The sequence below is a fragment of the Rhinolophus sinicus genome, chromosome 1, assembly GCF_057876585.1.
Source record: "Rhinolophus sinicus isolate RSI-liver-muscle chromosome 1, RSI-T2T, whole genome shotgun sequence".
Classification (NCBI taxonomy): Eukaryota; Metazoa; Chordata; class Mammalia; order Chiroptera; family Rhinolophidae; genus Rhinolophus; species Rhinolophus sinicus.
The window spans coordinates 129,828,484-129,842,758 of NC_142501.1; the positions used below are offsets into that span (position 1 = coordinate 129,828,484).

The 14,275-nt window shown below is 34.1% G+C and overlaps 1 protein-coding gene and 2 pseudogenes across 9 annotated transcripts in view; all 3 read right to left on the bottom strand.

Annotated features, from left to right (window-relative positions):
• The window catches only part of ZNF438 (zinc finger protein 438), a 202,071-nt gene that overhangs the window by 52,941 nt on the left and 134,855 nt on the right, over positions 1 to 14,275 (bottom strand). The gene's annotated exons all lie outside the window — the stretch shown is intronic.
• LOC148759268 (putative ATP-dependent RNA helicase DDX10 pseudogene) lies at positions 11,981 to 13,197 on the bottom strand (annotated as a pseudogene).
• LOC148759269 (putative ATP-dependent RNA helicase DDX10 pseudogene) lies at positions 13,139 to 13,843 on the bottom strand (annotated as a pseudogene).

The following is a 14,275-nucleotide window of genomic DNA, read 5'->3' on the forward strand; positions in this document are numbered from 1 at the left end:
TGATAAATCTCAAAAATTAACTTTTTACTTTAATTTTAGTTTCCTACTCATCATTCCTTCTCACTCTTCATTTTCACTCTGAATAGCTACCCTTATATTGTATGTCCTCTTATTGAAGGTAATAAAAGTATTTTACTTTTTAATACTGCACGGTAAATCATTTTCAAACTTGTGAGAAGTACTGTTAATGATAGACAGGTGCTTTCCATTCCAAATTAATGACACTAACTATATGATCTAACTGGGAAAAAGTTAAGTATGGCAAAGGTATTTTAGAAGGAGCTGTGGCTTATGCAGTCATGGTAACCACCATGGAGCACAAGCCTGATTCTAAAAATATATTTGTCATGCTGGTACATCATGCCTTCTTCCAGCTTTGATAACCACATTACAATATACCCAGACAACTACTGTACATATAAATGGCAGTGATAATAATAGGGATGTAAAAAGATTTTGAAACTGTCATCATGACCAAAATAAAGCTGATGGCAGGCCCATTTATTCTTATTCACAATGTACCTGGCTAGATCTTATTTCGCATTAGTTCCTGAGGCTCCCTAGGCTCAACTGAGCACTCCTGAAGAAGCACTCCTACAGCTCTCTGCATTCTATCTACACCTGGGACACACGGGATGTAAAAAGACTTAATATTAGGTTGGTGCAACAGTAATTGCAGTTTAAAAGGTTAAAAATAATTGCAGAAACTGCAATTACTGGTGCACCAACCTAATACCTTCCTGGAGATCTAGAGCACAGTTACCATATGCGAGAATGGAGAAGAACACTCAACTGAGGCGATAGGCACAGAAAAGACGAAAGACCACATTTAAAATGGTTGCAGATTCCATGCAGCAAGAATCTCTGGAGAGAGAGAGATGGAGAACATTAGGGTTAATTAAGGCAAGAGCTGATGGGTGCTTAGGAATAGACAAGAGGACAATGCTACAGATCCCTGTAGTTCTCCACTATATGTCTAGAAAAACCTGGTAATAACAAAACATCTTTTCCTCTACTCTCAAGAAAAAGACTCCTACAAACATAGGTGGGCAAAGAAGCAAAGATATGGTAGGAGGCAGCCGCAGGCACTTCCAAATCTGATTATATTGATAATAATAACCTATGCAGTATGAAGGATTTTCAGCAGGTGTTTGGTAGCATAGAGGATGGAGAATCTTACAAAGGGAGCAGAGGGGGGCTTTATTTGTTTATGCCATTCCATTTTGAGAATAACTGATTTAAACAGGATCTTTGTTTATATTTTGGTAAAAAAATACTTAGATTTACAGAAACACATTATCTTTTTTACCTAGAGTATTCTTGATAAAAACAGTAAAAATAAAATATAATTTTTAAAGTATTTTAAAAAGAATTTTGCATAAACATTGTTTTTTTTCCTAAACCAATTTTGAATTTATAATAGAGTTAAAATGAAGCTATTGTAGTCAATGCATCTTTCCTATGAAAAATCAAGATTAAATATTATATATTCTACAATTGAAAATATCCAGGGGAATCACAACAAAACGTATTAAAATCTTGGAGTGATATGGTTCCAGCAAACAGAAATTTTCATAATTTAAAAAAATATGAGAATAAATAAATATAATACACCAATTAAGATTCATACTTCTCAGTTACGTTAAATAAATAAAAAGTTCAACTGGGTAAGAGAAAGCAATTCTCCTGGCAGGTTAAAAAGGTGAGGGTCATTGTTGTTTTAAATAAAAACACTTATCTGTTTAATAAAGGTTTGCAAAATAATATAAAGTATTATTTAAAATCCTTGATCAAATAAAATGTGTTCCATAGTATTGGTACAGCTGCAATAATCAGTAGCCCTTTTTTCACCATTTATTTTGTGACTACCTGCGGGGTACACTACCAACAGCTTGCTTAGATACAAGTCTGGTCCTTAAAAAGGTAGTCGAAAAGTCTGGGTGGTGAAAAAGTGTTCTAGGATAAATAAGATGTAAGATAACATGTGAAGCACCAGAAGATTCTTTCAATAAAAGAATTTAAATTACCACAAACGTTTGGTTTTATTTTTCAGCTTTATTGAGGGATAACTGACAAAGAAAATTGTAAGATATTTAAAGTATACAATGCGATGATTTGATATATGTGTACACTGTAAAAGGATTTCCCCTATCAAGTTAATTAACATATCCATCACCGCACATATGTACTCTTATCTTTCCCTTTCCCTTCCACTTTCTCTTCCCCTTCCTTTTTCTTTTTTGGTGAGAACATTTAAGTTCTACTCTCAACAAATTTCAATTATGCAGTACAGTTTTATCAACTATAATCACCATGTTAATAGATCCTCAAACCATATTCATCTTATAACTGTAATTTTGTACCCTTTCACCAACTTCTCTCTATTTCCCCAATACCCCAGCCTCTGGCAACCACTTTTCTACTTCCTACTCTCTGGTTCTATGAGTTCAACTTTTTTTTTTAGATTCCACATATAAGTGATACCATGCAGAATTTGTCTTTCTCTCTCTAGTTTATTTCATTTAGCATAATGCCCTCCAGATTCATCCATGTTGCCACAAATGACAGGATTTCCTTCTTTTTTAAAGCTGAATAATATCCATTGTATATATACCATATTTTCTTCATAAAGTCATCCCTTGGTGAACACATAGGTCGTTCCATATCTTGGTTACTGTGAATAATGCTGCAATGAATATGGGAGTACAGATACCTCTTTAAGACAATGGCTGCATTTCATTTGGATATATTCTGAGAGTGGGATTGCTGGATCATACGGTAGTTTTATTATTAATTACTTGAGTAACGTCCATACAGTTTTCCATACTGTACCAGTTTACATTCCCACCAGCCATGTATAAGGGTTCCCTTTTCTCCACATCCTTGCCAGCATTTATCTCTTGTCTTTTTGATAACAGCCATCCTACCAGGTGTAAGGTGTTATCTCACTATGGTTTGATTTGTATTTCCCTGATGATTAGTGATGTTGAGCACCTTTTCATGTATCTGTTGGCGATTTCTATGTCTTCTTTCAAAAAATGTCTATTCAGGTCCTTTGCCCATTTTTAAATTGGGTTCTTTGGTGGTTGTTTTTTGTTTGTTTGTTTTGTTTTGTTTTTGTTTTTGCTATCGAGTTGTATGTGTTCCTGGTTTATTTTGGATATTAATTCCTTATGGCATATGTGGTTTGTAAATATTTTCTTCTATTCCATAGGATGCCTTTCATTTTGTTGATGGTTTCCTTTGTTGTACATAAGCTTTGTTGTTTTATGTAGTTCCACTTGTTTAGTTTTGCTTTTTTTGGTGTTAAATTAAAAACAAAATATCATAGTCAAGACTTATGTTGGGAGCTTACGTCCTATGTTCTCTTCTAGGAGTTTTATGGTTTCAGTTCTTACAGTCACATTTTTAATCCATTTTGAGTTGATTTTTTGTGAATGATGTTTGTTCAGCACCATTTGTTGAAAAGACTATCCTTTCACCATTGTACATTCTTGGCTCCATTTTCAAAAATTAATTGACCATATACATACCAGGGGTGCCAATAAAATGTATACAAGTGGACCCTTTGATCAATGTTGCTCAAGCAGTAGTTCACAGTAATCAGAAGTGTGTGGACACTGATGGTAACCACTTTGAGCACCTCTTGCAATTGCAGAAGTCAAATGTGACTTGTATTCATCTTTTGTTATTGGTATATATTGACTGTTACAATTTTAATAGTTTTTTCATTGCTTAAAATATGTATACATTGTTTTGGCAACTTCTGTATATATGGGTTTATTTATGGGCTCTCTATTCTATCCCACTGATCTATGTGTCTGTTTTTACATAATATCATACCATTTTGAATATTATAGCTTTGTAACATAGTTTGAAATCAGGCAGTATGATGTCTCCAGCTTTGTTCTTTCTCAAGATTGCTTTGGCTATTCAGCATCTTTTGTGGCTCCATACAAACTTTAGGATTATTCTATTTCTGTGAAAATGTCATTGGAATTTTTATAGGGATTGTACTGAATCTAGATCGCTTTGGGTAGTATGGACATTTTAACAATATCAATTCTTTCAATCCATGAGCATGGAATACCTTCCTTTTTATTTGTATCTTCTTCAACTTCTTTCATCAGTGTAGATAGAGCTCTTTCACCTCCTTGATTAAATTTACTCCTCCAAGTATTTTATTATTTTTGATACTATTAAAAATGGGATTGTTAGTTCTAATTTCCTTTTTGTCATAGTTCATAATTAGTGTATAGGAACACAACTGATTTTCCTATATTGATTTTGTATACTGAAACTTTACTGAATTTGCTAGTTGTATTTAGAATCAACAGATTTATTTAGTTAGTTATTTTTATTTATTTATTTTTTTGGTGGAGCCTTTAGAATTTTCTTTATATAATGTCACCTGCAAAATAGAGATGATTTTACTTCTTCCTTTCTGATTCTGATGACTTTTATTTCTTACTCTTTCCTATTTGCTCTGGCCAGGACTTCCAGTAGTACTATGTCAAATAAAAGTGGGCATCTCTGTCGTGTTCCAGGTCTTAGAGGGAAAGCTTTCAGCTTTTCATCATTGAGTCTGATGTTAGCTGTGGGCCTGTGACAAATGGCCTTTATTATGTTGAGGTACATTCCTTTATATCCACTTTGTTGAGAGTTTGTTTATTTGTTTATCATGGAAGGATGCTGACTTTTGTCAAATGACTTTTCTGTATCTACTGTGATAATCACATGATTTTTATCCTTCATTTTGTTAATGTGGTTTATCACACTGATTAATTTGCAGCTGTTGAACCATCCTTTCACCCCTGGAATAAATCCCTGCTGATCATGGTAGATAAACCTTTAACATACTGTTGAATTTAGTTGCTAATATTTTGTTGAGAATTTTTTCATCTATGTTCATTAGGGATATTGGTCTATAATTTTCTTTTCTCATAGTGTCTTTGTCTAGCTTTGGTATCAGGATAATGACGGCCTTGTAAAATGAGTTTCAAAGTGTTCCCTCCTCTTCTATGTTTTGGAAGAGTTTGATAAGGATTGGTATTAATAATTCTTTAAACGTTTGGTAGGATTCACCAATGAAACCACTGTCCTGGAACTTGTTTGTTGGGAGTTTTTTGATCACTGATTCTATCTCATACTAGTAATTGTTCTGTTCAGATTTTGAATTTCATCATGATTCAGTCTTGGTCGAGTGTATGTTTCTAGGAACTTTTCCATTTCTTCTAGGTTGCCCAATTTGTTGGCATATAATTCTTCATACCAATACAATATATCAAAACTTATGGGATGTACCAAAAGCATTTTTAAGAGGGAAGTTCATAGCAATAAATGTCTACATTGAGAAAGATCATCTCAGATAAACAACCTAACTTTACACCTATAGGTACTAGAAATATAAGAACAAAACCCGAGGTTAGTATGAGGAAGTAAGTAACAAGGATCAGAGTGAAAATAAAAGAAACAGAGACTAAAAAGACAATAGACAAGATCGAAAGATAAACAAAATTAACAAACCTTTAGCTAGACTTACTAAGAAAACAACAGAGGACTCAAATCAATACAATTAGAAATAAAAAGGAGACATTAGAACTGATACCACACAAATACAAAGGATTATAAGAGACTACTATGAACAAATATTTGATTTTAAAAATGTGTTTAAAATTCTCCACAATACAGCACTTTACACACCTTGTCTCTCTCTATGCTTTAATACTGACCTCATTCCCAGGAGCAGTGAACATACAATAGAAGAGCTGTACGTAGGGAAGACCAAAAATTTATCTGTATTCTACATCTTCATCACCTCAAACCCTGCAACTGTTCAAAAACTGTGTATGCGGTCAACTAGGAATCCTATTGCCCAGAAACTGCGTAAACACAAGAGCCAGTCTCCTTCATGACTTCCACTAAGCCTTCTCCTCTTAACAACTCAAACTTCCGGCTCCCTTTTTTAGACCATTTCACCTCCATTTCCCAGAGAAAAGAGGAATTATCAGATGCAAAGTCACTCACATTTCCAGTGCTTCAGTCCCTTCTCCTTCTGAGTTGACACAATAAGGGGATGCCCCTCCTTTTTCCCATAGCCAGGCCCTCTGCCTATGCTTGGATTCCATTTCCTCCTGTTTTCCCAACAATATGAAAATATACCTTCTCTAGCTCGAATATACAACCTCTTCTTTTTAACCAGGTCTTTTGCATTGGCCTTTAAACAAACCCAAGTCTCTTCCATTAAAACAACAATAACATATACAAAACCATTTGGCACCACCTCTCCCTCCATCTACTAGAGTCTAGAGGCCTACGGAGATACTCCCTGCCTCAAATAAACTTTTCTACAGAGCTGCCATTTCCACATCTCTCATTCCCTCTCCAGGTGGTCTTTAGTCCCATCAAGACCTCCAAGACCGCTTCTGACAAAATCATCCACAGAGCCTGTTTAGACCTCATCTTATTTCCTTCTTCATACTTTCTTTTATCTTAGTTTCCACCAACTAGAAGTCCCAGGTTTTTTCCTTCTGCCTCTATGGACATCCTCGGCCATTAAATCTTAGAGCAGCTCCTCAAAGCAAACATCAGGTCTCACTTTATAGTTTCTCCCTAGGAGATCTCATCCATGTCTACAGCTTTATTGATCACATTTGAGAAACAAAGGCACAAAGGTAACAATAGGTTGTGTGAAAAAAGTTACCTGAGTAATCATAGGCTGTATGAAGGGGGGAAAATAAAAAACTAAATAGAAAATCTGTTGGAATCAGAACACAGACCTGTCTTATACAGTGTTAGCTACTGGTATATTCTCCAATCTTGCCAGTTCTTATTAGAATGAGTTATTGTTAAGAAATAGAATGATCATTTTCTTTTCCTAATGGAAATATATTTTCAGTATACAGATGGGTATTTATCTGGTCTTAGTATGTTAAGGTGAATCCAATCTAAAAGACTAAAAGGACACTAAAACATGTAATTTTAATTAATAATTTATTTGCAGCAATGTCTTAAGCACTTTTAAAACACATTTTAATTATTTCTTATCATTTTATGTGTGTGTATGTGTGTGAAAACTACAAATCAAAGTAGACTTTGATGGAATACCACTCAAAATAAAAAGGAATAAGCATACATACAACAACTTGGATGAACCTCACGGAAATTATGCTGAATGAAAAAGTCAATCCCAAAAGATTATATACTCTTAGATTCCATTTACGTATCATTATTGAAATGACAAAATTGTAGAAAAAGAGAACAAATTAGTGGTTGCCAGGGGTTAGGGAAGCAAGGGAAGGTAAGCGTGGTTATGAAAGGGCAACCTGAGGAATCTTTGTGCTGGAACTGCTCCATATCTTAACTGTGGGAGATACAAGGAGCTACACATGTTATTAAAAAGTACATAGAAACTAAATATATAGGAGTACCAGGGGTTGTATACGCATTTTAAGAGATGTTATCTTAAAATGTGTATCATTTTTTGGGCACTCTATGTACAAATACAAATGAGTTTAACTAAAATGAGGGAACTCTGAGTAAGATCTGGATTACATCAATAGTAATATCTTGCCTGTTACTACTGGGGAAACTGTAAAGAGTACATGAGGTGCATATTATGTCTTATAACATGGGCATTTAAAATTATCCCAAATTAAAAGTTTAATAAAAAAAGCTTTAAGGTGCTTATCACAGAACATTCTCTAAGATAATTGGATTATCTGCCCCTGACTGCAAAATTCCAGTTTTTGAAAGTAGTCTTCCTCCATTTTATCCACATTCCTCTTTTGTTGGGGTCAGCTCATGAAGAAAGGCAGATTTAGGTAGACAAAAGTAGAAATGTCTTGAGGTTATAAAGAACACAATAAAAACATATTAATATTTTAAGAAGTAGTTCTTGAAATGTACTTGAAAGTTTGAGATCATAATGACATAAAAAAGTATTTATGACCTAAGAATAAATGCCTTCTTTGGTACTTTGAAGTATTAAAAAAAAATCGCTTAGAATTAAATTACAAAGCTAACACACTTGTTTATGCAGCTGGTCTTTTTTAAAATCGAGAAACTTTAAACCTACAATTCTAATAGGCTTACTAGTGACACCCCCATCCTTTGAAAAATAAATGAAATATCATAAATCATTTGACAGTTCTTAAGCTTAGATTTTTATCATCACTCAGATACTTTAAAAACAAAAAGCAATATGAAAGGATAGGGTCTTGTTTTGTGCCCTATAAAATTTAAGATAGAAAATAAATCATACTATTAAATGTCATTTAGAACCCTACTTCAATACTTAGGATTGAATTGGCATGATGCTCTTGGTCATTCCTATGAGAATTGATGCAAGTAGAGTAGCTTTCTTACAAAATACTTCAGAACTCTGGCACTTCCCATGATAAATGAAGCAATAAGACTTTGGAATTGCAATTGGGTATATTTAAGTACTTTATATAGGCAACCAGACTGTCATTTTTCTGGATATCTAGCACTATGAATTTATTATCTAGCATCCAAAGGAATGTTTGCATACTTATTAAGAGTAAAGGGTTATGGTGAGACCTTTTAATTTTAAGCTACAAATTTAGGACCACATTATAGCTACAGAGTTCAACCTTTATTTTCTGGTGAGTTGATTTAATGGAAAATATTCACAGATTTTGCAAGAAATGTTGAAATGAAAAAGCTATAAATACCTTGAAATGTTTAAGATTCAACAGAAGAACAATCTCAGTGTTAGCCACAGCATCCTGAAATTTTTTTCAGTTAAGTTTCAAGAAAACAATCTATGGGAGACATTCTCCGTGACCTGACTGAAAGGTAATTTGATGACTGGTCAGCAATCAGTTCAAGTGACATTCCAATTCATAAAAGTGTGCCTTCACAGTCATGTGGACTAGCAGTAGGGTAGTGAGGTCAAAGCTGGACCTATATAAGGCTGTAATCATTTTAGATTTCAGTAGTTTTTCTCATTCATTTTTAAGACACAGCTACCAAAATAGTAGTCTCCAAATAAGGGCTTAACCAATGTCACATCCCTATTAGGCCGTGTACAGGCATTTGATAGACATGTGAATTAATGATATCAGGAAGACAACTTCTTCCATCTTGCATATCATATCGTTGCTAGTGAAGAATTCTTAAGATTATTTAATTGTAAAATGTACATTTTGTTTCTCATGAAATTATTCAATATTGAACATATACCAAATAATATTTTAACATATGTGTTAAGTTAAAAAAATAATCAAATGAACACCTGTCTTCCTACTACCCAGTTTAGGGAATAGGACATTACAGTAACTTTAGAGTTGCCTTTATGGCCTTTCCCATTCCAATTCCAATCCTCTTTTCCATGCCTTCTCCCCAACAACCCTAATGTTTTTTTCTTTGCTTTCCTTTATAGTGTTACCATATGAATCCCTAGTCAATACAGTACTTAATTGTGCAAGATTTTCGATGTTAGTATAGGTTAAAATCATATTGGAAGTACTCGTGTATGTTTATGAGATTCACCCATGATGGCATGTTTGAATATAGCACAATTTGTACCTTCTCTTGTTGATGGACATGTGAAAGCTTTCCTTGTGTTGGCTACTTCCTTGCCAACACTTTTGCCAATCTGGTGGGTAGAAAATAGTACCTCTTTGTGATATTTTTTAAAGCTCTTTTTGTCATTCTTTTGAAGTAAAATTTACATAAAATGAAATGCTTAAATTTTAGGTACCATTCCATGGGTTTTTACAAATGTATATACCTCGTAATCCAAACCATTACCATCACCCAAAGAAAGTCTCTTCATAATCCTTTCCAGTCATTCCCTGCCCCATCCCATAGAGGCAACCACTCTTTTGATTCTTTTCCTTCATTGATAAATTTTACTTGTTTTAAAACTTCACAAAAATGGAGTAATACTGTGTATTCTTTTGTATAATACTTCTTTCGTGTAGTATAATGAGATTCATCCATGTTGTTGCAGGTATCAGTAGTTTGTTTCATTTTATTGCTTAGTATTCCATTTTATGAATACATCACAGCTGTTTATCCATTCTCTTATTGATGGACACCTGGGCTGTTTTGAGCTTTTGGCTATTATAAATGAAGTTACATGTATACATGTTATGTACATATCATGAACATCTTTTTTTGTGGACTTATATTTTCATTTTTCTTGGGTAAATACCTAGGAGCAGAATTGCTGTATAATCAGATAAGTGTATGTTTAGCTTTATAAGAAATTTCCAGATATTTTTACCAAGAGATTGTACCATGTAACCCAATGTATGAGTTGCAGTTACTCAACATCCTTACTAACATTTCCCTGATTAATGATGTTGAGCATGTGCTTATTGGCCATTTGAATATCTTCTAAAGTGTCTCTTCAAATCATTTGTCCCCTACCCCTACTTTTTCGTTTCTGATCGTATTTTGTTATGGAGTTGTGTAAATTCTTTATCCAGTTGCCCTCTGACAAAAATGTTTTGCAAATATTTTTAATCAGTCTGTGGCTTGTCTTCTTGTTTTCTTAATGGTGTGTTTGGTGAGCATAAGTTTTTTTTTGTTGTTTGTTTGTTTTTTGTTGTTTTGTTTAATAAAGTCTAATTTATAATTGTTTTCTCTTACGGTGATTGCTTCCTGAATTTAAATATTTACCTATCCTAAGTCATGAAGATATTCTTTGATTTATTTTTCTAAAAGTCTTATGGTTCTAGCTTTTACATTTAGTAATATAATCCATCTCAAATTAATTTTTGTGCATGGTGCAAAGTACAAATTGAGATTTTTTTTTTCCCATGTAAATATCTAGTTGTTCCAGCACCATTTATTAAAAAACTTTCCTTTGCCTACTGGGTTGCTTTGGATCTTTGTTGGAAATCAAATAACCATAAACAGTGGGTGTATTCTGGGCTCCCTGTTCAATTCCATTGATCTATTTGTTGATCCTTATAGCAACACCACACTTAGTTGTTATAGAATTATGGTCATGTTATGAAGTCAAATCCTCCAGCTATGATTTTAAAATTGTTTTGGATATTCTCAGTCTTTCACATTTCTTTTAGAATCAGTTTGTCAATTTTCAAAAAAAAAAAAAAAAGCCTGTGGGATGATGACAGGGATTATGTCGAATCCATAGATCAATTTGGGGAGAACTGTGATCTAATTGAGTTTTCCAATCCATGAACATGTCATCTCTCTTCATTTATCCAAGTCTTCTGTAATTTTTTTTCGAATGTTTTATTGTTTTTAATGTAGAGACATTGCATGTCTTTTGTTAAATTTGTTTTTAAATGTACTTTTATTAAAAATGGGTTATAGGCTTATTATTGATCTCAACTAAAAAATATTGGTTATTAGGGCTGCTCCATCATATACTCACACTCTGGAAATACTCAATACATCAAAATTCTAGGCAATTCTGTTTAATAGTATATAGTACATTCTGTATAGTAAGCAAGACAAGAATTTCTAAAAATTGGACAGGGACTCTCTAACTTGGCAGTCATATAAAGGAATGGATTTAGTCCAAGAGCATACATGCTGGAAATAGGATCAGGAAATTTCTATAACCCACTCTCATTTTAAGTGTATTCTGTGATGGGGCAAGAAGGGGTTAGATCCTTTAAGCATAGGATTGTTGTTATTATGCCTAACTGTTCCAAAGCCAACTCTTTTTTGACTTCTGGCCCACATAATCATGACCAAAGGTTTAAAGAAGAGTAGAGTAAGAAGTATTTAGCTTTGACTTTTGAGCAAATATAACACAAGCTCTTTTTCCTCTGCTAAAGACAGGCCTGTATCCAAAGGCTCTTAGGTTTTCCACTTGGCTTTCTTTCTACTGTAACTTGTTTGTTTCACTTATTCCACTTCACTGTTGTTCCTTTTCTCATTCTCTGCTTCTTCTTGGCAGCACTAATTTCATTCTTCGATCTTCACTATCTGATTCTTCAGACTTCTGTATTTATCAGGATCTGAAAGGGAATGGAACAAATTTCCCCATCATCACCACTCCAACACTAAAAGGCACTCCTCCATCTGTGGTCTTTGCTTGCCTCTTGCTGGCATTTCTTCTGGCATGCCTTTTTTAAAGTCAGTTCTCCATATGCCTTAACTTTCTTCCTCTACTCTTTCTGGTCAAATCTATCCTCTTCCTGAAGCTTTTCTTGTGCTTTACTAAGGTTGACACTACTATGATCCTCTTCCTTAGTATCCTTCACAACAAATTTCTACATTTGTGGTCACTGGTGAACCAAGTTCCCTTCATCAGCAAATGTTATTTTCTTATTCACTTAAAATGTTTCATTACTTTTTTGTTGTTGTATCTGTGACTTTCATGATTTTCTGTGCTCCTTAGTATTAGGAGCAGACTGAGTTTGAGGCCCTTTTGTTTGGACCATGTTCTTTACCATTTCCCCCCTCATCTGTCTCCCTCCACCTCTTCCCTCTCTTCATTATTAATGCCATTAGCCAGTTTGTCCTCTTCCTCTCCTGCTTCTGGTCTCTTTTCACCTTACGGAAGGATGGACATTTTTTCTTTTTTTACTGAAATAAGCTCTAAATTATTCCACTGAGTCATTGGTAGGAGATAGAGCCGTAGGCTTATTAACAATGTTTTGGTCAGCTGTTTCTACATTTTCTGAGCAATCTTATCCAAAGTATCACAGAAGGCCAAGAGACATAGCATATTTGGGTAAAGGTAACTTGTTCAAATCAAATACTTCTTCATCCTTCATCACGTATACCAACGTATGTAGGAAACAAAACACTTTTGAGATCTTTCTTTTAATTGTTGATCTTGGGCTAGAAATGACTCCAGGTTTCTTTCCAGATGTCCATAAGATGTTCTGGATTGATTTTTATTTCCTTCATAGGCAATTTCTTCTCAAGAACTTGCTGCACTATCCTTTTTTTCTTCGGAGGGAAGCAAAATTACTAAAGCTTCATCATCTACTTGGCAGGCCTATCTGCTCTGTGAATATGAGTTGGCATCCTCTGGGCAATCAAACTCAAGAACCCAATTCATGGCCTGAATATCTGATACCCTGGCTGCAGTATCAGTAGCAAAGAGCATTGGTAAAAACACTATGTAACACTCTTCTTCAGATGGCTTCTCAGAAAGGATATCGGATACTATTTTTTACTAGGGCTCACAAACTATATAGTTTTATTCCAAAATGATGGAGTTGTTATATTTTACTTTTATCACCAGCCCAAACATAGTCAGAGTTTTTCAAACTCAAATGTACAAGGTCTTTTACAGATTTGATATCTTGTGCCTGGGGAAAAGCAAAGTAACGTTTTGGGGGAAGATCTTTGATAAGAGCATTCATGGTACTAGAAAAGTCTATGCCCAGGATTCTACTTCTTCATGAACTAATCTTTGGATATTGGTATGAACACTCATTGTTTTGTCCTTGTGTTTAAATAGTCAAACTTGTATGCAAACAAGTACATTTGTGTGGCTGATATTCTCAGATCACCTTGTCTCAGATCCTTTTCATCAATGATGAGATGCCTGTAAAGTCCATGAGATTTTACTACTTCTTGGAAAACCCAAAGGCCTGAGAAATAGATCAGTTAGTTCTCTCATAGGTAGTATTATCAGAACCCACACCCATCTGTCAAAGTCTATTACAGATGATAAAAAGCTTCCAGTACTGGGACAAGGAAAGTCAGTCTTGCCAGATCCCATTTTGGCAGCTCCAATTACATCTTTACCTAGCAAAGCCAGGTAAGGGGGATCGAATATATGGTGATGGAAGGAGAACTGACTCTGGGTGATGAACACACAATGGGATTTATAGATGATGCAATACAGAATTGTACACCTGAAATCTATGTAATTTTACTAACAATTGTCACCCCAATAAATTTAATAAAATAAAATTTAAAAAAAGAAAAAAAGAAAAAAAAAAGTCTGTCTTTTAGTATTGCCTCAATAAAGGCTCAAAGAAATAATCTTTGAAAAAACAATTTAAAACTATTTGCCTGTTGACTTAAACTTGAAGGACTCTTTGCATGGAAACAAAAAATCCAATAAGGTAAGTTATCATTTCTTTTCTTGAAAATCTTTTAAGTATACTCCATTTTCTTGCAGTGGGTGAAATCTGAGGCCAACATAATTCCTCCTTTATAAATAACTCAACTAATTCATCTGTCTCTCCAAAAGAATCTTTCTTTGTCTCTGAGGTCCAGCAAATTTACCACCCCCAGAAACAATCTATCCTTTCAATGTTTAGATTCTACTTGTCTTTTATTTCAGAAGAGCTTAACCTGT